Below are 26,659 nucleotides of genomic sequence, written 5' to 3' on the forward strand. Positions count from 1 at the left end.
GTTATGCATTTTTATTATATTCATTTTAAAGATGTGGAAACTTAGGTACAGAGAGCTTAGTTGAGGCTATGTGTAGCCAGAAGAGGAATACGGTGATTTAATGGATTGAGTGTTACCTTACGATTGTAATAGCTTTACTAGAAAGAAGAAAAAAACTTCAGGGTGAAAAATCTTGACTTTGATCTAGATTTACCTCTTTCACATAGATTGAAATTGTTTGTGTTCCATTACCTAAGTGGTAAACAGTTCAATGGCAGATTAATAGACAGCTGGAAAATTTTATCAACCCTGCATTGTCTTTTGGCAAACTAGGAAACTTGATTTCTTGACGTCTTTGAAGTGTCAGCTTGTGGTACACAAATGACCTAAATCTTCAGTTACTTCAAGTGTTACATTAGTGAGCAAAAGCCATTTGCTATGTTTATTGTCTCAGAGTTGGTCTTTAAGACTAACTTTATCTTTTGGAAGATAATCTTCTATAGGTGTCTTAAGGTCCCACTTATTATTTTTCTAGAATAGTAGATAGATCATATTTTATAGGTTTTTCTGGAGAAAGACTGTGGCTCATTTAAAGCTGAGCAACTGTAAAAAGATTTAAAGTACATGTACTTCTTGCATGTAATGTCTTAACTGTCCAACATAAAAACATTCACTCAAAGCAAATGGCATATCCTTTGTCCCCTGAATATACATGAAGTCTAAAGTGTTTTCATGTTTGCTCATGTCCATTTTTGCTGGAAATGCCTTTCCCAAGGCTTCTTATTTATGTAAATCCCACACTTCCTTCGAAGTCTGACTCAGATTTTACCTGCTTGTAACGCTTCCTCTGACCTTAGTGACCCTAGGGAGAAAACATGTTCCCAGTCCCGTGGGTGATGGGCGATGGCCTTGCCTCCTGTGGTCTTTCCCCTTCATTCTTTCTTTTCTTCTGGATTCCTGCTATCCAGGTACCCTTATCTCTAATGTTTGTGCATATCTATAATTCATTTTCCAAAGTGCTTGGGTTTTTCAGAATTCAAAAGTTTTCATATTTAGACATGTAAGATGATGCAGGTTCTGTGATAGCACCCAGCTATTAGAGTAATTTCTGCTATAAGTGTATGAATATTTATACTATGGAGAATAAACAGACTTGGAAAGAGCTTCAGGTTAGCTCAGGGCAGGTCTGGCTTTGCTGTCAATGAGTTACAAAACATATTTTGATGTCAGACCTGTTTGAATTTCAGAAGTGTCCATATAGAAATATAGATATGTATTGTTCAATGTTTTTCAAGTATAAATTGTGTATAATGAGGGGAAATTTAGTAATCTTACAACTTCATGATTTTTTGTCCTACTTTTACCTTTATTTATAGAACTGAATCAGTTCAAAAGGTGACCTGTGTGTATGTTATGTGTGTCTGCCTGTCTATCATCTATCTATCCGTATTAACTGGTAGGTGTAAACGTAAGTCACATGGTTCAGTTCTTATTGGAGCTCCAGTTGTCCCATTTTTGACAAGTGGTAGCCTCTTCAAGTTTTCTCAGAAGTCTTCTAGACATAAGCCCAAATGTTTTTGGTAGCTTCTTGTCCAGTATGGTTTTCTAATTTATCTTTTGTGTATATTTCCTGCCCAAGACCTGGAATCAGCCATTTTTTCAAGCCCTATATTCTTTTAGTGGTGAGGGATATTTCAGGACACATCTGGATGTTAGAGGTGTCATCGCTATTAAGTCGTAATTGTTGATGGTCTTTTTCATACTAACTTTTTATTTTGAAATAACTTTAGACTCAGAGAAGTTGCAAAATAGTACAAAGATATTATTATACTACAGAGATACCTTGTATCCTTCATCCATATTTCCCTAATGTAAACATCTGTTAAATAACCAAAGTACAATAATCTAAACTAGGAAATAAGTATTGCAACAATATTAATATTAAATTACACAATGTGTGTAGGATTGATTTATAAAAGCTTGATCACCGTTGTGCCTTTACTCTCCAAGTCCTGTATTTCCCCTTTGGTATGAACTTTTGTTTAGTGGTTCTGAACTACTAAGAAAGGTCTATCAGATCAGATCACATGGGAACTTTGGAATATAAGATGCCTGAAACCCTTCCCTCCTCTCTTTCAGAGTTGTTCAGAGTCTCAGGCTGGGGTAGAATAGATAGTATCAGTGTAGGTATGCAGGGATTCTGCTAGAATTCCATGTGCCCTACCAGCTCAGTGAGATCATTTTGGTAAGGAAGCAATTTGTGTTTGCTCACAACTGGTAATAATGACCCCTTGGCCCCTCAAATAAGTTATGTTATCTTACATGATTCAAGTTTGATTCTTCTAGTGCCAATGATTCCTATCATACTTAGACTTGTTCTTCCACATTTACTAACTCATTTAACAAATATTTATAGTGCCTGACACTGGGAATACAGCAGTGAAAAGGTACAGGCATGCCTGGTCTCTGCTCCATGGATATACATGGGTAATGGGGAGTGCAAGCAAGTGAGCAGTTGGATTATAATAAAGTGCAATGAATATTATTTTAGGAGAAGAGCAGGGAGCTCTGAGAAGCAAGCAGAGCTCCTGTAATGTAGGCATCAGGGAAACACAAACTTCTGGGAAGATTGTATTTAGCTTAGTCAGGTAAGAGTTAGCTAGATAAAAAGAAGAGAAGAATATTCTGGAGGAGGGGACAACCTGAGTTTCTGAATATGTCTAATGGCTGCAACTAGAGAGAATTTTTAGTATCTCATGGGAAAAAAAAGTATAAGACCACAAGACCAAGGACGGGGAAAGTATGGAAGTGAGCTGTTTTTCATAAAGTGAGTCTTTTCAGAACATTCAAATTTTCATAGAAATAACTCATTTTTACTCACATTTCATCGGTTTCAATATCATCTAAGTTACATAATAACAATAACAAATCAAACTGACATAGAGGGGTTTGTGGGAAAATAAACAGACTGCCATATTTTGCCATGTATAGTGCACCCCCATGTATAATGCACACCCACGTGTTTGGCCCAAACTTTCAGGAAAAAAATTTTCGTTTTAATTTCTTAATTCGATTTTTTATTTTTTATATTTAGAAACAAACCGATTATCATATTCCAGGGTATTATTTTGCATATGGAGATTATTATTGCTTTCTAGAGTTACATTTTTAATGCATAAGCATAAATAAAAGAAAAAAATTTACATATATACAGAATTAGTACTACTCATGTATAATGCGCATCCTTATTTTTCCCTCAAAAATTTGGGGGGGGGGGGAAGTGAGCATTATACACGGCAAAATACAGTATGTCAAGTGTCTCATTTGGTGGCAGCAGATGTAAGTGGCTAGAGAGCATCTTCCCAAGCATAGAGTTTGCCTGCCATTGGATCAGCCAGTGTTCACACTCCGGGAACTGAGCATGTTTGTCTGGCGAGTCAGGCAGCAGTCAGTTAAGCCTACATCTACCTATAATTCCCAAAATTATAGTTTTGGGAATAGATGAACTCATTGAAGGAGATGAGAATAAGAGGGTCACTGGTGGAACCTCAGAGAACAGCACCAATTAAGGACAGAAAGAGGAAGACAAACCAGCTAAAGATTTGAAGGACTAGTTAGAAACAAGCTTCCAGGAGCTTCACTTTTCAGATTTTGAGGCATTTGAATCTGACCTTGCAGCTTTTTTTTTTTTCATTTAACTTTGCAAATTTATTTTGCCATTGGAGACTTTTCTCATTTAACTAATTCATATTCTGTGTTCTGTAGAACAAGAAGGAACATACTTTGGAAATCTTTGCTGGAGGCAAAAAGGAGCCAGGAAGGGATTTAGGCAGAGTGACCATCATTAGCTTGTGACCTCAGAGATTCTTTTCGTAGTCCGGTGGAGGCAAGGTTCCAGAAAGGAGTGGGACAGGACGTTTGGGAGATCAACTGGAGGCCCTTGTGGTGGTCCAGAAGAAGGTTGATTGGGAGACCCCCATCACTTTAGGCAGTGACAGCAATAGAAAAGACTGGTTCAGTGTACATTTTAGTTGAAGTAACAGGGCCTGGTAATTAGATGTGAGGTAAAGAAGAGGATGTCTAGGATCTCTGGTGTCTTCTGTTTGACCAGGGGGATGAATTGTGCTGCCCTTATGCAGATGAGGGTTTGCAGAGCTGGTGCAGGTTGTGAGAGGGATGATAAAGAGTTCAGTTTGGACATGTAGTATGTATAAGGTATCTAGGTTTATGTGTTTAGCAAGAGTCTAGACATGTGAATTTGGAACTTGGGAGAAAGGGTGGGGTAGAAAAGAGGTTTGGAAGTAATTGCTAATTAAAACTGTGGGTCTGGAGGATATTATCAAAGAATAGAATAAGAAACGAGAGGTAGAATTCTAATTTAGTAGGGAGGAAAGCCCATCTTAAGAATACTAACAACCTGGATTTATTAGGCATCTGTTAGGCACTGCTTTAAGCATGTTATAGATGTTATTTTATACAAAAACCAAACCAAACCATGAGGGCAGGTGTTTCTTTACAAATGAATGAGCAGCTAAGCCCTTGGTTCCCTGTCAGACATCTGGAAGACAGCAGGTGAGGAAGTGGAGTCTATCTTACTAAGGTCTGGGCTTTCTTACTTTGCTGCATTGCCTCTTTCAAAAAAAAGGGATGGTTCGAGAAGTAGGAAGAGAACAAGGAGAATGCTAATATGGTACCCAGGGTGAGAGATGGTTAAGGAGCTGATAGTGTGAGATGTACTGAAAGACTGAGAAAGGAGGTGCCCTTTGGACTGAGTACAGTGCATGTATCGGTTGGAGATGCTTCTGTGGCCTTGCGTTCAAAGCTGGTTTGTTGTGGAACAGTCGTCACAATTCATTCATTCCTTTATTTATTTATTTATTTATTTATTTATTTATTTTAAATATATAATCTTTATTATATTTTTCCCATTACCCTTATTATCCCCCTCCCCCAGCCATGATTGATTATTATACTGCCTTCCCAAGTTGTGTTTTCGTTGAATAAATAAATGCTAGCCTGTGATACCCAGAAGGATGGTAACAGCCATCATCTTTTAAAAAATTAAATAATAATAAATATGGAATAAGACTTTTATGCAGTCTTTCCTTTGTGATTCAGTAATTTGAATGTACAAGTGTTTAGGAAGATGATGTAGTCCTGCCAGTCAGCGTTTGCTGCTGAGAAGGAAAGGGAGGGGAAGATCCTATTTGTGGATAACATCACTGCGGAGCTCTCGAGCTCGCGGAGCTCTCGTAACAGCGCCCTGGTGCTGACAAAAGCTGAGTCACAGAGGACACGCAGACTGCGCTGTAGCAGGCATGGCCCAGTTCAGGATTTTAGACTGCATGATCAACCACAACTGGAGTTTACTGTGCAATCTGTATTGTGCATGGAGCGGGCAGGTTTGTTTGATAAATATATATATATATACACATATATTTTGCTTCTTAATTCAAAACTGCTATAATATATAGAGAAAAAAAGTCAGTGAAAATGCTGGATATGAAGTCACTGTCTTCCTGTAACAATAAAAAAAGATTTTTAATTAAAATACTTGTGTACCATGACATAGCTCAACCCTGATGATCTGAATTTCTTTAAAAGAATTAACTCTTAAACTGCATTGATGGGACTTTGTAAGCTTTATGTGGTGGGGGAGGGGAAGTAAAACTAACAAAAATGAAAGCAATAAAATTGTAAGATAAGGTCAATGTTGAATGTTTTTGGAGACATTTGCTGTGTTTATAAGAAGGTAGGCAAGATTTTGCAATGAGTTACTTTTCAGCTAGTTTTTCACTTTCAATAAAATTTGGTTCTTGATTTCTTTCATCATAGGATTAAATGGAAGTTCTTTTTTGGGCTTATTCTGCTACTAGACACTCTTTTGAGAAAGTAGTTATTTTGCAATGGAGAAAATTTGCTGGGTCTATTTTTCATGATAGTTGTTTTTTGTTTTTGAGTTTTCTTCCCTAAGGAGCAAAAACTTTATTTTTTCCTGTAACCATCAGTCAGCATGGTTATTATCAGGTGTAGACTGCTTTTGTAGGTCTTAAGTAATACTGTAGATGTTTAGCATAATGGCTTCTCTTTAGAATAGAAAGAAACCTGCATAGTAGCTTTTTGTTTCAGTTATCAGTGGATCTTTACAAATTATGAATTACTTACTTGTAGGGTTATTCATCACTGGGTATTCATCTTATTTAAAAAAGTTCTTTAGTATTGTTTGAAATTTAGAAGAAAAACTAAATTTAAAATATTGAAAGCAGTAAATTATAAATGTACCAATCCCCCCCACACATATACTGCCATTTGTTTGCAGTTCTCCTATAGCCAATGAATGGACAGATGTTTATGAAACATAAACTTAGTTACATATGGTACTTTTGAGTCTCTGGTACATTCCTTTATGTCCTATTCCCTCTCCTAGAATGGTGTAAAGATACTTTCATAGTTTAGGTTGGGCACAATAGACTAATGTATCAGAGAAATCAGAGATGGAGGTCATTTAGTCATATTTCTTCTAGCATAAGATTGATCTCTCAATGCACTTTCTAGTTCTCTCCCTAATGGATTTACATTACCGTAAAAATATGGATTTCAAATGGCTGCTTAGAGAATAAGAGAGATATGGCAGTTATCTTAGCATGTAAAATTCATAATCTTGGGAGCCTGCTAAAGGTGAAACAAAAAATATAGTGTTTAGTAACTAGATTGCAACTATTACTAAACTTATTAGTTAGCCTCATCATCAGAAAATGTTCTAATTTGAGTTCCTGGACCTTATGAAGACTTCTTCATTCTGGCTAATCCCAGAGGAAGATTTGGGTTGCAGTAGAATTTAGAGATGTGTTGATCCAGTGGGCCAGCTATAGAAAGTCCTTGTGGACATGTTGGCCTAGGGTTTTGCAGGACTGCTATTACTACTTTACCTGTGGTTTAGATCCAACAATTGGTCATTTTGTTGCTAGCATCTCTCAGAAGATTGTGCAGAACTTAGATTAAGTGAAAATGGCCTGTGGCTTTTATGCCATCTCTAAAAGTATTTGGTGGAGGTCATAAACCAGGTACTTTTGGGGCTAGACAGTTTCTGTACAAGAGTGAGGAGATGTGAGGAATCAGATATAAGACAGCAGGGGCTGGTGGGGATTGTAGCTAACTGGGATTCAGCTTCAGAATATTTATGCTATCTTGGACCTACTGCTGTCATATCATTTAGTTTTCTGGAGAAACTAAAATTTTGCATTTTTTACATAAATTCACCATAACGTTTAAATACTGATGACTAATTCAGGTTTTTAAAAAGACTGTACAGATGTGGCTCAAGGCTTCCAGTGTGTAGCTTCTGATTTGTAGAAAGACTTCGGGTAGGAGTTGGTTTTATTTGAGTTTTACTGTTGAAGCTAAGCAGCACCCAAGGATGCTGATGGATGTCTTTGGGAAGTTTATGGTATAAATAGGTAGGCAAGAAGTATGAGAGGAAATAGAGGAGTAAATGAAAAGGCTGGATAAGGAGCGAGGGAGGCCGACTGAAGACAGACAAAGTAGTGCTGTGATGGGAAACAGGAGAGTGCCACAGCTGGCAAAGACCTCAGTGGGCACTGTTTTGGCATACTGCTTGAGAATTCTGACCAAAGTTTTGTTTCTTAAACATTTCTACACTGTTGTAGGGCGGGAGCATAGTGTTGTAGTCAAGAGTGAAGATCTTAGTGCCTAAGAGCTGGCTTCGAGCCCAGTGCTGTCCCTGGATCGGTGATGAGTCTGGCAGTACTCACTCACCTCTGCTTTTTTATCCCCAGTAATACCTACGTCATGGATTTTTGTGAAGATCAAATGAGATAACTTGGATACAGCATTTAACATAGTGCCTTGCATGACAAGTTCTTACTATGTGCTCACTATTATGATTAACATATTCTAGATTGATAATTGGATACATATTTCTACATGAGATTTTTTTCTCCCCATGATCATTTTTAGTACTAATTTAAGCTGTTTTTTCAAGCTCTTTTTTTAATTAAATTATTTTCAACTACAGTTTATATTCAGTATTATTTTATATTAGTTTCAGGTGTACAGCATAGTGGTTAGACAATCACATACTTTACAAAGTGTTTCCCCTGATATTTCCAGTGCCCAGCTGGCACCATACATAGCTACTACACTATTATTGACTATATTGTTAAATGAGACTTATTTTGGAACTAAAAAGGTGAGAGTAAAAACGTTCCTTTAATTAATTTATTTTTTATTGTAAATAAAATGCATAGTCATTTGTAAAAATTAGAAAATGTAATTTAGAATTGATTTACCCAGTTCAATTATTCAAATACAAACCCTGTTACTATTTTGATACATATATCGCCAGTTTTTACCCCTGCGCACAGTGTTTTTTTCCTGTGTGGATATGTATGTATTTTACAAGTTATATTGTGCACATTTTGCTATGCTGTGACATCATTTTTAATGGTTGCTTAATATTCTAACTATAAAGGAGATAGAGACAATGTTATTATATTTTATTTATATTAAAAATATTTAATCATTTATCTGTTGAACATTTAAATTGCTTTGAGTTCTTTTTATTATAAATAAAATATGGTGAAGATCTCTGTGATTAAAACTGTTTTACTTTTTAGGATTATTTTCATAGGATATAATCTCAGAAATGAAATTACTGGGTCAGAGTGGTAATATTTTTAAAGCATGACTTTTACAAAATACACTTTTACAGTAGTTAAAAGACTCTTTGAGAGGAGAACATTTTTAGGTTTTGTGAGAAATGAGTGAAGTTTTAAATTTTACAGATTGTAATAATGTACATACAGGGTCCGATGTATAATGTATATACCAGCAGAAGTAACGCCTGCTTGAGTGTGGTTGGTAGGGTAATAATGTGGGTGCAATCATTTATAGTTTTAATTTGAACATTTCACCTAAAATATCATACGGTGTGCATGATTATGATATTGTTAAGTTACAGAATTTCATGCTTATGGTTTTGTAATAAAAAGGGCATTATTTGTGCCAGATCCTGTACATTGTAACATCACAGAACCATCAAGAATAGAGAACCCTTTGATGCTCTCTCTTTTCCACCTTGGTGTAGGATAAATTTCAAGTTCTAATCATCATTTAGAACTGAAATGGTGATAGTGGAGTCAGATATGAAAAAATGGACATTAGGTTTTCGTGTATGGGATATATCCTGTAATCTAGTGCTTGGGTTTTCCCTCAAATCCAGTGACAGTTGATATTGCACAGCTACATATATAGAAAATTCAGAGGGAGTACTGGGAGGACCAGTCATGGGAGATCCTGGGGTGTTATCATTCTTTGTATGTATTTGTATGCAGCGTATAGTCTGTTTTTAGCCATGTAGCCAGCCTGATCCTGTTAAACACTGGAACATGTTGCTGTACTCAAGCCCACCACAGGTTGTCTGTGTCACTGAGCATAAAAGCCAGGAAGCCTTATGTGAGTTGTTTCTCTTCCTCCATCGTCTCCATGGCCTTGCCCCTGTTTCCACATACTCTTATGTTTGCCCTACTTGTTCTTCCCGAATGACACTGGGCTCCTTGCCATTTCAATCCCAGGGCCTTTGCACTTACTGTTTCCCCTTTGTGAAATGCTTCACACAGCCCTTCTCAATGGAGTGTTGTTTTCAAATTTGTTGTAAAATGTTGTGAAAGGAAAATAATTATACCATCAAAGAAGATACATTTTTTCCTTTGAAAGAATATGTAAAAACGATAGGAAACTTTATTAACTAACAGAAATAGTTATTCTGTACCAGTCCATCTTAGGGAAGAAGAGCAGGAAGAACCTTAGATTGCATTTGCTGAATGGTAAACTAGTAGATAACCATGTGGAGGACCCAGGCGGCAATTTGTCCTCTCTTAACCGGGGAAACCAAATGAAAGCTAGAAAGAGGCTGTAGAGAACTTTTTTTTAAAATTGCTTCCCCCTTGAAGCTCCCCTGCTCCTTCCTTTATTGGTAAGAAGCAGTTGTAGCCTAGGGCTTACTTTGTTCCTTAGAGCTGTTACAACAGGCCCTGCTTCTGACACCTTAAAAGGAGGTTTAAATTGATAAGCTAGGAAACTGGGAACAGGCCTTTTGACGCTTAAAATATTTTACACTCTTGCCATTCTAAGTGTGGTCCAGAGACCAGGGGAATCTGCATGACTTGGAAGCTTGTAAGAAATGCAGACTTTCAGGTGCCACCTCAGACTTGTAAAATCAGAATTTTCATTTTAACAAGCTCCTTAGGTGTTTCTCCTGCCCATTAAAGCTCTGCCTTAAATGATGGAAAGATAAAGTTTTTTTTGAGAGATGCTTTATTTATTTTTCTTTAAATATTTACATTGTCTTTCCTTTAAAAATTAAGGCTCCTTGGCCAGCATGGCTCAGCTGATTGGAGCGTTGTCCCATAGGTCGAAAGGTTGGGGACTTGGTTCCTGGTCAGGGCACATACCTAGGTCATGGGTTCAATTCCTGGTCAGCACGCATATGGGAGGCAACCAGTTGATGTTTCTCTCTCGCATCAATGTTTGTCTCTGTCTCTCTCCCTTCCTTTTTCTGTAGTATCAATACACATACTTTAAAATTTTTTAAAATTAAGGCAAATGCACAGTACCACAGTGTTATCACTTACTAAATTATTTAAATAATTATGTTTATAAAATATTATAAAGAGTTTTATATACTTCTTTCTTTCTTATGAGAGACCAGTTAATCCAAAATACCTGAGTATTAAAAGGTTAAAGACCCTGAGGGTTTGCCTTGCTAGTCACCATAGTGTAAGTTGATTTGATTTTTTTGGCTTAACCCCTGAGACAACTGTCTGTGTAGCTTTGGAGATGCTGGAAGTGGCACAGCAGAAACTTGGTGGTAGGCCAGGTGCACCTGGGATTAGCAGAAACACTTACGTATGCAGGGATATAGCTAACGTTGCCAGAATGCACAGATGGCTCATTTTCCACAGGTAGAGTTAGCAGGTGAAATGGGGGTGCCGTAGGGAGGCTGAGAATGAAGGGACACGGGCCTTTTAATTATTGTTAGGAGAAATCCAAATAGCCACATCTGCATCCCACCAGTAGTATTTGAGAACTGTTCACTTACAGCTTCAGAAATGTAGCTGTCGGAATTAGTGGCTTTAGGTAGAGGAGGAAAAATCTACCCCTCTGCCTCATGACTAGCCCCATAACACCAAGCTGCTGAAACGCTGAAAAATGTCACAGGAGCTTTAGTTCGGTATTTAGTGAGAGAAAAAAAAAATAGGTAACATTAGCCCTGCCTGGTGTGGCTCAGTGGATTGAGCGCTGGCCTGCAAACCAGTGGGTCGCCAGTTCAATTCCGAGTCAGGACACATGCCTGGATTGTTGGGCCAGGTCTCCAGGGTGGGTATGTGAGAGGCAACCTACACATTGATGTTTCTCACCCTCTCTTTTTCCCTCCCTTCCCCTCTCTAAAAATAATTTTTTAGGTAACATTAAGCGAATACTTACTGTGTGCCACTTTAGACATTGAACCTTCTTTAATTCTTTTAACAACCCTATAGAAATGATATTTTCCCATTTTCATTTATTGCCAAGGGGACAGATTAAAATCTGTCACTTGGCTGGGGCTAGACATTTAAGAAGCTGCAGAGTAGGTTTCTAGCCCAGATAGTCAAGCCCTAGAGTCCTTGCCTTTAATACCCACAGTATACTGAAGGATATAATATAGTATTCAATTCCTCAGCTTTTAAAACTAGTACTTCTAAGCTGCATTAAGAATGTAGAGTAAATGATAAAACTTCTATGTATATATTTCCAATTAATGGCAAATTTAGGGAGTAGTAGAGGAAAATGGACCGAAAAAGAAGTAGGGAAAGTGGGGAAAAAGATAGGAATGTCTGGAATGGTAGATACAAAATATTGAATGAGAGATACAAGGTTGAAGAGCAGGCTAAGTAAACAGAAGGAGGGAGAATTAGGTTTTGCAATAACTTGGTGAGTTGTAGGTACCTTTTGTAATGTAAGTTAGTTGACGAGTCACTTTCTTACCTTTTCCTTTGTTGATATTGAAACCTTTAGCATTGCTGATTATGTATGACTGTATTGTGAGTTGGTGACCAAGTTATATAAGCAATGTAATTTTAAACATTAAACCTATGTGAGCAGAGTTTAATGTTGTAGTTTTTTTTATTGAAGTATAATTGACATGCAAAGTTATATTAATTTCAGGTGTACAACATAATGATTTGGTATTTACATATATTGCAGATGATCACCACATTAAGTGGTTAATATCCGTCAGCATATATAGCTACAGATTTTTTTCTTTTGAGGAGAACTTTTAACATTTACTCTTAGCAACTTTTAAATACACAGTGCAGTATTATTAACTATAGTCATCATGACTTATTTTCCAACTAGAAGTTTGTACTTTTTAACCACCTTGCCCACTCCACCCCACCTCTGGCAACCACCAGTCTGTTCTTTGCATCTGTAAGATTGGGTGTTTTTGTTTGTTTGTTTGCTTTTAGATACTACATATAAGTGAGGTCATACAATATTTGTTTTTCCCTGTCTGACTTTTCATTTTGCATAATGCCCTCTAAGTCCATCCATGTTGTTGCAGATGGCAAGTTTCCATTCTTTTTTTTTTTTTAAATTATATTCTATTGATTATGCTATTACAGTTGTCCCATTTTTTTCTCCCCTTATTTTTTTCCTCCCCATGTCCATGGGTTGTACATATAAATTCTTTGGCTTCTCCATTCCCTATATGATTCTTAACCTCCTCCTGTCCATTTTATGCCTACCATTTATGCTTCTTATTCCTGTACCTTTCCCCTTACTCTTCCTCCTCCCCTTCCCCACTGATAATCCTCCATGTGATCTCCATTTCTGTGATTCTGTTCCTGTTCTAGTTGTTTGCTTCCTTTGTTCTTTTTAGGTTCGGTTTTTGATAGTTGTGGGTTTGTTGTCATTTCACTGTTCATAATTTTTATCTTTTTCTTAGATAAATCCTTTTAACATTTCATACAGTAAGGGCTTCGTGGTGATGAACTCCTTTAACTTGACCTTATCTGGGAAGCACTTTATCTGCCCTTCCATTCTAAATAATAGCTTTACTGGATAGAGTATTCTTGGGTGTAGGTCCTTGTCTTTCATGACTTTGAATACTTCTTTGCAGCCCCTTCTTGCCTTCAAGGTTTCTTTTGAGAAGTCAGCTGCTAGTCTTATGGGCACTCCTCTGTAGGTAACTGTCTGCTTTTCTCTTCCTGCTTTCAAGATTCTCTCCTTATCTTCAATCTCGGGTAATGTAATTATGATGTGCCGTGGTGTGTGCCTCCTTGGGTTCAACTTACTTGGGACTCTCTGAGATTCCTGGACTTGCATGCTTATTTCCTTCTCCACATTGGGGAAGTTTTTCTTCATTATTTTTCCAAATAAGCTTTCAGTTTCTTGCTCTTCCTCTTCTTCTGGCACCTTTATGATTCAGATGTTGGAACGTTTAAAGTTGTCCCAGAGGTTCCTACACCTCTCCTTAGTTTTTTTTAATTCCTTTTTTCTTCATTCTGTTCTGGTTGACTGTTTATTTCTTCCTCCTCCTCCAAACCGTTGATTTGATTCCTGGTTTCCTTCTCTTCACTGTTGGTTCCCTGTATATTTTTCTTTATTTCACTTTGTATCGCTTTCACCTCTTCCTTTATTTTGCACCATACCCAATAATTTCTGTGAGCATCCTGATTACCAGTGTTTTGAACTCTGCATCTGATAGGTTATCTATCTTTGTCCCGTAGTTCTTTTTCTGGGGTTTTGAGCTGTTATTTCACTTGGGCCATTTTTCTTTGTCTTGGCACACCTGTTACTTTGTGAAGGGTAGAGCCTTAGGTATTCGGCTGGGTGGGGCAGACTGCTCCACTGTGTTGTGGTGCAGTCTGGATGAATGTTTCTTTAGCTTCTTGGTTGTCAGACTTCCATACAATTGGATTTTTTGGCAGTTCTGGTTAGTTTTTGTTACTAAATTGGTTGTCCTTCTTTTGGTTTTGTGAGGAAGCAAACCGTATCTGCCTGTGCCTCCATCTTGGCTGGGAGTCCTCCATTCTTTTTTATGTTTCAATAATATTCTATTGTATATGTGTACTGCTTCTTCTTTATTCATGTATTGATGGACACTTGTTTCCACATCTAGGCTATTATAAGTAATGCTGCAGTGAACATAGGGGTGCATATATCTTTTCCAGTTATTTTTTTGTTTTCTTTGGATAAATACCCAGAAGTGGAAGCCTGGATCATATGGTAGTTCTATTTTTAATTTTCTGAGGAACCTTCTATTGCTTCCATAGTGGCTGCAGCAATTTACATTCCTACCAACAGTGCACAGAGGTTCCCTTGTCTCCACATCCTCACCGATGTTTGTCTCTCATCTTTTTCATAATAGCCATTTTAACAGGCATGAGGTGACAGCTCATGGTGATTTCGATTTGCATTTCCCTGGTAATTACTAATGTTGAACATTTTTTCATGTGCCTTTTCATCACCTGTATGTCCTTTTCAGAAAAATGTCTCTTCAGATCCTCTGTTCATTTTCACTTGGGTTGTTATTTTTTGCTGTTGCTTTGTATAAGTTCTTTATATAATTTGGATTTTTAACTCTGTGTGATACATGATTTGCAAATATTTTCTCCTCATTCAGTGGGTTGCCCTTTCATTTTATTGATGGTTTCCTTTGCTGTGTAGATGCTTTTTAGTTTGATGTAGTCCCACTTGTTTGTTTATGATTTTGTTGCCTTTGCTTTTGTTGTCAAATCCAAAAATCTATCACCAAGATTGATGTCAAGCAGCTTACAGCCTATGTTTTCTTCTAGGAGATTTGTGGTTTTAGGTCTTACATTCAAGTCTTTAATCTATTTAATTTTGAGTGTGGTATGCGATAGTGATCCAGTTTCATTCTTTTACATGTGGCTGTCCAGTTTTTCCAACACCATTTATTGAATAGACTGTTCTTTCCCCATTGTATACTCTTGGCTCCTTTGTTGTGACTCTATTGGCCATATATTCTTGGGTTTATTTCTGAGCTTTCTGTTCTGTTCCAGTGAGTCTTTTTATGCCAGTACCATACTGTTTTGACTACTGCATAGCTTTGTAATATAATTTCAAATCAGTGGTCCTGATGCCTCCAGCTTTGTTGTTTCTCAAGAGTGCTTTGGCTATTAGGGGATCTTTTGTGGTTCTATACATATTTTAGAGTTGTTGTTCTATTTCTGTGAAAAATTGCATTGGAATTTTGATAAGGATTGCATTGAATTTGCAGATTGCTTTGAGTGGTATGGACATTTTAGTAATACTAAGTCTTCTCATCCAAGAACATGGAATATCTCTCTATTTATTTGTGTCTTTTTTCGTTTCTCTCATCAGTGTCCTGTAGTTTTCAGTGTGTGAGTCTTTCACCTCCTTGGTTAAATTTATTCCTAAATATTTTACTTTTTTGATGTAATTGTAATTGGGGTAACTTTCTTAATCTCTTTATGATAGTTTGTTTTTAGTGTGTAGAAACACAACAGACTTCTATATATTGATTTTGTATTCTGCAACTTGACTGAATTAATTTATTCTCACATTGAAATAGTTTTAAAAGTAGCATCTTTAATGTCTTTTAACAATGTGTAATTGCTTTTTTTCTGAAAAGTGGTTAATTTGAATGGCTAGTACTTAGTTTACTATCTAGTTCTTATTGACGATTAACACCAAACTGCTCTGGATCTGTAATTTAGGGCTCAGTGACTAACCTTGATATTCTACCTAGGGGCTCTGGTTGATCGGTGAAATCAGGGTTAAATGAATAAGAAAGACAAAATGGAAATATCTGAAGAGGCAGATCACAAAAGAGCAGAATAAAGGATATGCAGATGAATGGAATGGCAAACCCAATCTGTTTTGACTTCTTGATACTTGGACTTATTGTTAGGAGAAGAGCATTTAAAATAGTAGCTTTTGAATGTCACCTCCTCCCCAGCTTTGGGGAAAACAATTTACTTGAGAAGTATGATGGTTTTGTGGAAAGAGTCTTGACTAAGCATAGAGGCCCTTGCATACACATCTGTTCTGGCACTGCTAGGTAGTGTGATTCTGAACAATTTTGTGACTTCTTTGGGTTTAAGTGTTCTTACCTATTAACTGGCTAGGTTACTTCCAGTTCATCTTTCCTGCAGTTCTAATAAAAAGTGTTTCTAAGAAAAGCAGGCCGCGTCTTAAATACTACAGTGTACTTGAGGAATGACATTTTAACTCCTGTGTTATACCATGTTTATTTGACTGATGAGAAAAATCACTTACGTAGGATATGATTTCTACTGACTTTGTTCTAGAGGATGAGTGTGAAAATACATCATTTAATACAATCTTTATAGTAAGTGCATTGAAGTATGCAGTACCTAATTTTCCCAAGAATGTTCAAACATAAACAAATGTGAGAGCAACAGAATTTACTAGCTTTATCAACAAAATGCTTAGAATTTCCCCCCAAAATGTATAAATTTTGCTTTCAAATGATTTTGCCTCTTAGTTGAAGAATTTAGCATTTAGCTGATCAGCTTCAAAAATTAGAATTATAAAGCTGTATTCAAAATGTGAAAAAAGCATACTTTAAATTGGTGGCCCTTTTAGGGAGTGCTGGAGAAAATGTGGACCGAGAGGGGATAAAAGGAGTAGTGAGAGAAGAAAAGGTGGGATAGGCAAGTGGGCAGAAAGAGCCAGCTAGGCAAAAGGTAAGGAAATGGAAAGCCAAAGTAGGGTCTTTTTTCTTTTCCTCTTGTGGGAAGGCATCCCTTTATTTGCCCCTGTTGTCCCCACCCCTTCTCTCGCCCCTTTGCCCAAATCCACTTTGCAAGGCCATTCCACCCCTCTCCCAGCAGCTGGCAGCTCCAGCTGCCCCGTCTAGACAGTTTCCCTTGGCTTAATGAGATGTCTGTTCTGGGACATTACACCTGCCTTTCCCAGGGACAGTTGAGCACCAGCGATGCACTGCCCCTAGGAACAACATGTTTTAGTGCCCATATCTCTATAGATTCTGGGCCAAGAACCCTGGAACCCACTCTGATTTTGATACTCAAATTTCTCTACCTTGACTCTGAATGTTAATACTGCTGGCTGGCCTCTGCTAACATCCTCATGCTTCTCAAGAAGCCTGAATCTGTAGCAGCGTCTACAGATATGGCTGAATCTAAGCCAGCCTTGTCAGTTCTGGCTTAAAGGGGACAGACAGCACTAGGCTTCTCTGATCAACCTGCATCAGGACTCTCTGTATTGCATCTGTAAATGGAGTATCCTCGGCCCCCCTGAGGAACAGAGCAGGTTGGGTTTTTGGACTGTTATATTAGATGCATTCTAACATGCTCAGTTCTCTCAGCCTTTATTTATTATTCTTTTAGAAATTATTTTCATTGTATGTGCTATTATAGTTGTCCCAATTTTTCCCCCTTGGGTCCCCTCCATCTAGATACCCCCGCTAGATCAGGCCATACCCACTGTTGTCCACGTCCATGGGCCATACATGTATTCTTTGGCTACTATATTCCCTATGCTGTATTCTACATCCCTATCACTATTCTGTAATAACCAATTTGTACTTCTTAATCCCTTCTCCTTTTTTGTCCATCCCCTCCTCCCCAACTCCATCCCATCTGGCACCGTCAAAATGTTCTCTGTATCTATGATTCTGTTTTTGTTCTGCTTGTTCATTTATTTTGTTTTTTTTACATTCAATTTTTGATAGGTATGTACTTATTGCCATTTTATTGTTCATATTTTTTTATCTTCCTCTTCTTAAAGAACACCCTTTAACATTTCATATAATATTGGTTTGGGGGCAATGAACTCCTTTAACTTTTTCTTATCTTGGAAGCTCTTTATCTGTCCTATAATTCTAAGTGATATCTATGTTCAGTAGAGTAATCTTGGTTGTAGTTCCTTGCTTTTCATCGTTTTGAGCATTTCTTGCTAGTGCCTTCTAGCCTATAGAATTTCTTCTGAGAAAACAGCTGGTAGTCTTACGGGAGCTCCCTTGTAGGTAACCAGCTGCTTTTTTTCCTGCTGCTTTTAAGATTCTCTCTTTGTCTTTAATCTTTGGCATTTTAATTATGATGTGTCTTGGTGTGGGCCACTTGGGTTCATCTTGTTTGGGACTCTCTGAGCATCCTGGACTTGTATGTCTATTTCCTTCACCAAATTAGGGAAGTTTTCTGTCATTATTTTTTCAAATAGGTTTTCGATTTCTTGCTGTTTCTCTTCTCCTTCCAGCAAGCCCATGATAAAAATGTTGGTATGCTTGAGAAGCTCCTTACACTATCCTAATTTTTTTAAGATTTTATTTATTTGTTTTTAAAGAGAGAAGAGGGAGAAAAAGAGGGAGAGAAACATCAATGTGTGGTTGCCTCTCACGCACCTCCTGCTAGGGATATGGTCTGCAACCCAGACATGTGCCCTAGACTGGAAATTGAACTGGCAACCCTTGGATTCACAGGCTGGCACTCAACCACTGAGCCACACCAACCAGGGCCTCATTTTTTTCCTTGTTGTTCTGATTTGGTGTTTTTGTTTTCTTATGTTCTAAATCACTGATTTGATTCTCAGCTTCATCTGTTATACTATTGATTCCGTGTAACTTGTTCTTCATTTCAGTTCAGTTCAGTCGTCTCTGACTGGTTCTTTCTTATGGTTTCCAAGTCCCTTTTTATGCTGTTGAAGTTCTCACTAAGTTCACTGAGCATCCTTATAATCAGTATTTTGAACTCTGCTTCTAGTAGATTGCTTGTCTCCATTTTGTTTAGTTCTTTTTCTGGAGTTGTGTTCTCTTCTTTCATTTGGGGCATGTTTCTTTGTGTCCTCATTTTGTCAGCCTCTCTGTGTTTGTTTATATGCATTAGGTAGAGCTGCTACAACTACCAGGCTTAGAAGAGTGGCCTATTGTAGTAACTGTCCTGTATGGTCCCGTGGCACAGCCTCCCCTATCACCCAAGCTGGATAGTCGAGGTGTGCCTACCATGTGGCTATATACACCCTTGTCTTGTAATTGAGCCTTGATTTCTGTTGACAGGTCAGTGGGAGGGATTTACCCAGGCTGGATCTGCTGCAAGGCCTGGATGTAACCACTGACCACCAACCTCTGAACACCATGGAGGATTGGCTGTGTAGCAGTCCACTCCACAGAGTAGGACTTACTTCAGCAGGGCTCTGGTGCCTGCTTAGTCCACCCCTTGAGTGTGTCAGTTATGGTAGTGGTTGATTTGACATGGTCTATAACTGTCCACCTGGTGCGTAGGCCCTAGAGTCTCCCGGGAGATGCAAGCCAAGGACAGCCACTGCCTCTGTTCTGTTTGGGGTCACCTGGCATAAGCTACAAAGCAATCTGCAGTTGGCTGCTGTTGTGCTGGGCTTGGAGGTGCGTAAGCAAGTCCCAGCTGTGAACCAAGGCCAACTGCTGTTAGGGCCAGGCCTGGGGCCACTTAGCATTAGGTATGGGGTGCACTGAGGTCAGATGCTGCTTGTCTGAGAGAGTAGGAAAATCTGAAGTATCAGCCAATTCAAGCATTTCTTACAGAAAAGCCACTGCAAACAGTTTGGGTGGGGCAGAGCTTCAGGTAATCACCAGGGTGAGCAAACAGTGTGAGCCAGATTGATGGAGACTCAGATATGGCACCCGCCTGCCCACTCTGTTGGGAGAGGGCTCAGAAAAGGAATGGTGGCCTCTTCCTGCACTTTTATTGGGGTGGAGGCTGCACCCCAGGTCTTGCCTTGATTTTGGACCCTTCAGTTCCCCTCATATGTTTCTGCTGCCTTTCAGTCTGCTGCCCCTGTGCTAGAGCTCAGAGGGAATGAGTCTGAGCAAGTCTGTGTACGGGCCCTTTAAGAGGAACTGCCTGGGGCTCTATCAGTGTGTCTTTCACCACCTCAGTCCCCACTGGTTTTTACAGTCAGAAGTTATGGAGACTAATCTTCCTGGCACTGGAACCCTGGGCTGGGAGGGTGGGTGCTGGTGTGGCATTGAGACCCCTTGCTCCCAAAATATTTCTCCCAATTTTTATTCCCACACATGGGTTTGGGACCAGCTTGTTACACATTTTGGCCCCTCTTACGGGTCTCTGTGTGGTTTCTTCTTTAAATCCATAGTTGTAGGACTTCCATTCGGCTGCTTCTGGCAGTTCTGAATAATGGTTGTTTTGTAGTTTAGTTGTGATTTTGATTTTGATGTTGTTGAGCAAGAAGGTGAACTATGTTTACCAATGCCACCATCTTGAATGGAAGTCCAGTTCTCTTAGCTTTTAGATATGTCTCTTCCAGCAGAGTCTGGCATCTGTACTTCATGTAATATGGATCTCACTTTCTCCAGGCTTCCTAGAGCCTGGTGGTATGTTTGAGCCTTTCCTGTCTTAGTCCTAGCCTCACCGTTAAACCCTGTGTGAAGTGAGTGCTGCGTCTTAACGTTCCCTCAGCTCTGTTCTCTACCCTCATCGAACACCCACAGAATCATTCCCAGATGCACTCTCCATTTACTGGTATGTATGTTGCCCTGCGTTTCCTTTGAATATAATTCCTTTCCTCCTCCTCCTTCCTTCTTCCTTCTTCTTCCTCTTTGGCATCTTGTGTTTAGGCTTGTGTTTAGGAGAATATGGAGGCTCACTTTATTGAATGAGACCAGAGCAGCTTATAGTCTAATGCTAAATTTACCCCACTAGTGAGGCAGTAGACTTCAGAGTGATTTACCTGGTCCTCCACTGATTAGGAGGTTTTCCCCACTCTGATTGGTAGAAAACAGAAAACAGGCGCTGTTCCTGGCCTGTGTGAGTTTCTGGGATTGGTCCCATGATTCTTTTGGAGATTCTTTCCCCTCAGGCTTATCGGGTGAATGGGGAGGTCCCTCTGCACATGTCCAGAGCTCCCTCTCGGGGCTACTTTCCTCTCTCTAGTTCTCTTACCTACTCTTTCCTGTGAACTCTAGCCACCTTTGCCTCATTGAACTTCAGGGAGACCACAGGGCCCTGCCTGAGTGCCCTTCTCTGCACCATGGTCTTGAAACTCTGTCTAGTAGGCTAGGGCAGCATGGCCTACCTGTTTGTTTGTTTGTTCATTTGTTTGTTTTTTAAGACCACTGTCTTTTGTTGTGTGATGTCCAGTGTTTGGAAACCATTGTTTCATATGTTGTCTGGCCTTGTTAGCTGGTTTGGGTGATAGAGTATGTTAGTAATCTGTTGCAGAATAGTAGTGACATAAAACAATAACATTTGTTATCTCACAGTTTCTGCAGGTCAGAAAATCCAGGTGTGGCCTCACTGGGTCCTCTGGTTCAGATCATCGCATAGTGCTGCACTCTGGGGTCACCTGTAGCCTCCTTCAGTCATCTCAGGACTTGCCTGGGAAGGATCTGCTTCCCCGATCACTGATGTGGTTTTTGGTGGGATTTGTTCCTCACAGGTAGCTGGGCCAAGGGCCTCAGTGATTTGCTGGCTGTTGTCTGCCCTCACTTCTTGTCCCAGGGGCCTCTCCAGAAGGCAGTTCACTACATGGCAGCTTACTTCATAAGCAGGAGCAAGGTAAAAGGGCCATAGTGTGGACAAGACAGACATCACAGTCTTTTGTTATCTAATCTTGAGAGTGACATCCCATCGCATTTGCCGAATTCCATTCATTAGAAAGAAATCGCCAGGTCCAGCCCACACTCAGTGGAGGAGATTGTACATAGTCATGAATATCACAAGGCAGGGATCAGTGTTCTCTTTCTTCTTTTGTTTTCCTACAGTTGTGATTGAATATAATCCATTTCAGAATTGGGAGTTGTGTTGGAGAGCCCCCAAACGATCCCCTGGTTCAACAATTTGCTGACAGGACTTATAGGACTCAGCATGTAGTAGTATTCACAACTATGCTTCATTACAGCAAAGGATACAAAGCAGAGTCTGTAAAGGGAAGAGGAGTATGGGACAAAACTAAAAAACAAAACAAAACAAAAACCACGCCCAAGCTTTCAGGATGCACTTAATTCCTCTAGCAACAAATTCCTCCAACAAATTGTGACAGCATGTGTAATATCCACCAGTGAAGCTCATTGGACATGTTTTTATTGGGAGCTGATCATGAAAGCACTTTCTGACTAGCATGGACCCAAATTCCAGACTCCCACAAGGAAAGCGGGTGTTCAGCATAAACCACATTAACAGTTTATACACACTGAGCCACTTGGAGGAACTAGCGAGAACCATCCAGAAATCCAAGTTCCTAGATGCCAACCAAGGACCAACCTTGTAAGCAGATCTTTCTAAAGATAGCAGTCTTAGGCCTTCTGTGTTAACTCTTTCTGTACAGGAGGGAACGGGAATTTATGTTAAGCTTACCCTAAATAATGGTGGTCAGTCACAATATTTTATGAATTTGGTGATTATGGCCTATACATAGGGATGAGGGAAAATGGTGCTTTTTAGGGCCTGGAGATGAAAGGAACTTAATTCAGGCTATAATCCTAATGTTAAGATCCTGACTAGGGTATTACCATGCATATTTATAGAGAGCTTAGAAAAAATGAAGTTTTAGTGGTACATTGCTATATATCATTGCTATATACCAAAGTACTCAGAAGTCCTTAAGGACTACTTACTAAATATTTTCTGCAATGATGACATCTACTTGAATATACAGATTTTTAAATATAGAAGACCCAGAGAATGAATAGAACAGCTATGCTAAAATGGGCATAGAGAAATCAAGTTAAAAAAATAATAAGACTAGGTTATAAGAAGAGGAACTCTTGTTTCTTTCTATGGAAATTATATTTATTTAATGAAAATTTGACTTACTCCTACAACAACAATATCATTAACAAAAATCTGGAAATTTATTTGGGAGTTGATCCAGCCAGCTAGTGTTTAAAGAAATTCCCCATGGCATGCCATGAGACCGTGAACATTTTCACTAAAACCAAAGCAAAAGAGTAAAGGAATGTAAAAAGCCCTTTTAAAAAATATCTAATTCCCTTTGGCTGTTCAGTCTGATCTGAACGATTAATGTTTCTTACTTCTAACTTATAAATTTTTAGCAAAATTTATGGTATGTTGGATTTGTGTTTTTATGAGTATTATATGTACTTTATAATACTTTAAGAACCTCCTTGTATAATATACAGCTGGTGTATTTGTGCTTATGTTAAAATCATAACAGTTTGCACTCATGAATGATTTTAGAGGTTTCTAATTGTTATAGCTTTACTTTTCTGATATATTTTGAATCATTTCTGTGTTTTAATAAATTAAAGCACTTTCTCTAAGTAAAAATATTATTTATTAAAATAATCCAGTTTATAATGTAGTTAGCAGAAATACATTATGTGGAAAGGCCATGTATTCATAAGGCATAAATTATGGCATAATTAAAGTAATTTATTGTTTTTCAAATGGCTTTATCCCAGGGTTACTTTAAATAGGAAGCATCACAATGCCTTTAAAATGTGTATAAAATACTTGTTGATATTTAATCATAACTTTTCTTGAACATATTATAAAATAAGGACCCCCTGCATTGGGAATTTTTTATTTAGCTGGGATTTGGGAGCAAATAAAACACAACTGAGTTCAGCCTGGAGACAGTGTGTATTTGAAAGGGCATAAGTGGACAATGTATTACCACATTAGCAATTGGATTGCAGCTGAGTTGCTCCATCTCCAAGCCCTGTCTTCCCCTAGGGACTGTGGATGTTATTAGTTCCCTTCATGTCATTTGTCTTTGCTTGACATGGACCTGCTCTGATGTCTCCACCTGAACTTAGGGTACATCCTGGGGCTCAGACTAATCTGAATTTGAGACAGTTGGACTCTCCTTCTTCGGGCAGGGCGAGGGAGCTTGTTGTCTGTTCTCCCATATCTGGGGTGGCTTCCCCAGGTGGTCAACTCTGAATTCCTCATTATTTTCCATTTTCTTTGTAGTTCCCAGGGATTTTGCTTTGGTTTCTGTTACTGATTTAAGATATTACTGTGAATCCTCATTTATAATTTTGTGTGAGAACTGTATTCTGAATTCCAGTGACAACATGCTCTTTTGTAATGCTATCTTAAACGAGCTAGAGAGCTCTGACCAGTATGGCTCAGTTGCTTGGGCATTGTCCTGCAAAACAAAAGGTTGTTGGTTCAATTCCTGGTTGGGTCACTTGCCAGGGTTGTGGGTTTAGTCCCTTGTGAGAGGTGACCAATCAATGTTTCCCTCTCATGTTGATATTTCTCATCTTTACTTTCTCGCTTCTTCCTCCCTACCCTGTCTCTAAAAATAAATACACAAGTCTTGAAAAAAAGAACTAGCTAGAGACAATCTGTACGTTCTTTTCTATATAATTTATATTATAGATCTTTAAGAATTGCAAAGACATTTAGCCTCACTAATGAAACACAAATTAAAACAATAAGAACCATTTTTCATCCTAGCATAATTGTAAACATTTAAAAATAACTCCTCATGCTCTGGTCAGTGTGGCTTACTTGATTGGACCATCATCCCCTACACCAAAAGGTCACTGGTTTGATTCCCAGCCAGGGCACATGCTTAGGTCATGGGCTCACTCCCCAGCTGGGAGGCGTATGGGAGGCAACCTATGAATATTTCTCTCTCATATTGATCTCTCTCTCCCCCCACCCCTAAAAATCAGTGAACATGTTCTCGAATGAGACTTTAAAAAAACGAAAAAGCTACCTAATGTTGACTAGTATATGGCTATAGCACTCTCATATGCTGTCAGTGGATTTGTGACTTTGTTACCAATTTTATAGATGAAACTGAAATTTTGTGTATAAAACTAAAAACAAACAAAAAATAACTATTTGACCAACAACTCCATTCTTGGGAATTTATGCTAATGAACTGGTTATGGTTTTTCAGAGATTGGTCTACAAGGTGGTTGTAATAATAATAGTGCCAGTAGTATAAAAAAGCTTAATGAACAGTATACATCCCTAAATGACATAGGAGTGAATAAATAAAATATGATTTATTCATATGATAATATGCCATGCAGTCTTTAATGTGTAGCTGAATATTATGTTAACATGCAAAGACACTCTTAATATATTAAAAATAAGTGTATTAGAAAAGCATTTTTCTAAACTGTGTATTTGTATATAAGGTCTGTCTGGAAAAAATCTAAACATTGTTAATATAACGGGAATGGTTTGTACAACAAACATCTGTGTAACCTGGCAGCCAGGGCGAGTGGACTGAAATGCGCATGCATGAACAATGACAGCTTCACTGTACTAGTCAGTGGGGATGGTAGACACCCTTGAGTGAGTATGTGTGCTGTGTGGTGGTTGCATTCAAAATGACTGACCAAGTAGAGAACGAATCTGTATCCAATTTTGCATTATACTTGAACATTCCTTCACGGAAATCATTTGAATGATTCAGAAGGCCACAGGAGCAAGTGGTGATTGTTGGCAGCTTCATCAAGCCATGTATCATGTCTCGTGCAGAGATTTTTTGGTGAAACATCAAACCACTTGGGTGACTCAGCCCCCTACAACCCAGATTTGGTGCCCTGTGACTTCTGGCTTTTCTCAAACTGAGATCACCTTTGAAAGGGAAGAAATTTCAGACTCTTGATGAGATTCAGGAAAATACGACAGGGCAGCTAATGGCAATTGAGAGAACTGTGTGAGGTCCCAAGGTGCCTACTTTGAAGGGGACTGAAGTGTCATTGTCCCATGTACAGTATTTCTTGTATCTTGTACGTTCTTCAGTAAATGTCCCTATTTTTCATATTATGTGCTGGATACCTTCTGGACAGGCCTCTTATGTTTTCACATGAAAAAGTCTAGGTGGATATATATATATATGTATATACACACACATACACACACCAAAGTAATGATACCAATTTTCTCTAGTGGGAGAATAGTAGATAAATTATTTTCTTTTTACTTAGCTTTGTTTTCTGATTTGTCTTTAATGAACATATATATATCATTCATGTATATTAATATATATATCATTCATTATATGATATATATCATATATATGTAAATAAAAGGAAAAGTAATGGTTCATTACCCATTAGCTGTTATGCCCAAATTGCTAAGCCAGCCTGTTAGTGGTGTAGTGTAGTGGAAAAGTTCCAGGATCAGGAGACTGAAAGTGTAGGTTCTAGTCCAAGCTGGGTGACTAATTAGCTATGAGACCATCAGCAAGTCTCTCTGGGCCTTAGTTTCTGTGTTTGTAAAATAAATTGGTTGAACTAGATCTCTGACCTTTAAGCTCTTTAACAGACTGTTTGAGTTGCTGAGAAACTGGCAGAATGGAGCAGGTTTCTGTACATACTCCCCTGCCTTTCTCCCCAAACAGCAGTCTGTGTTTTTGATATTTTATACATTGAATATCTGGTTTAAGCTATCTTTCAGTGACAGGTAAGGGAAAGAAAAAGAATCTTCTAAGATTCCATAATTCTAAGTGCCTTTTATGCTTTATCTTTAAGTTCCCCCATCTTTTTCCTGTTCACTCGGGTGCCGGTTCTTATAGGACAGAGATTAGCTATTATCAGGACGCCCTTGCTCTCCTGGAAATATCATACTGTGATGGCCTACATCTATTGAGTACTAGTGAGTAAGTGAATAATTCATGTCTGACACAGGGTGCCTTCACCTTAGTTGGCATATAGAGGCCTATA

At 38.5% G+C, this 26,659-nt stretch overlaps 1 protein-coding gene across 7 annotated transcripts in view; it reads left to right on the forward strand.

The window, feature by feature from the left end:
- The window catches only part of ARHGAP21 (Rho GTPase activating protein 21), a 136,370-nt gene that overhangs the window by 21,436 nt on the left and 88,275 nt on the right, over positions 1 to 26,659 (forward strand). The gene's annotated exons all lie outside the window — the stretch shown is intronic.

The sequence above is a fragment of the Phyllostomus hastatus genome, unplaced genomic scaffold, assembly GCF_019186645.2.
Source record: "Phyllostomus hastatus isolate PE091 unplaced genomic scaffold, TTU_PhHast_1.1 phas_scaffold_1674, whole genome shotgun sequence".
NCBI classification, from domain to species: Eukaryota; Metazoa; Chordata; class Mammalia; order Chiroptera; family Phyllostomidae; genus Phyllostomus; species Phyllostomus hastatus.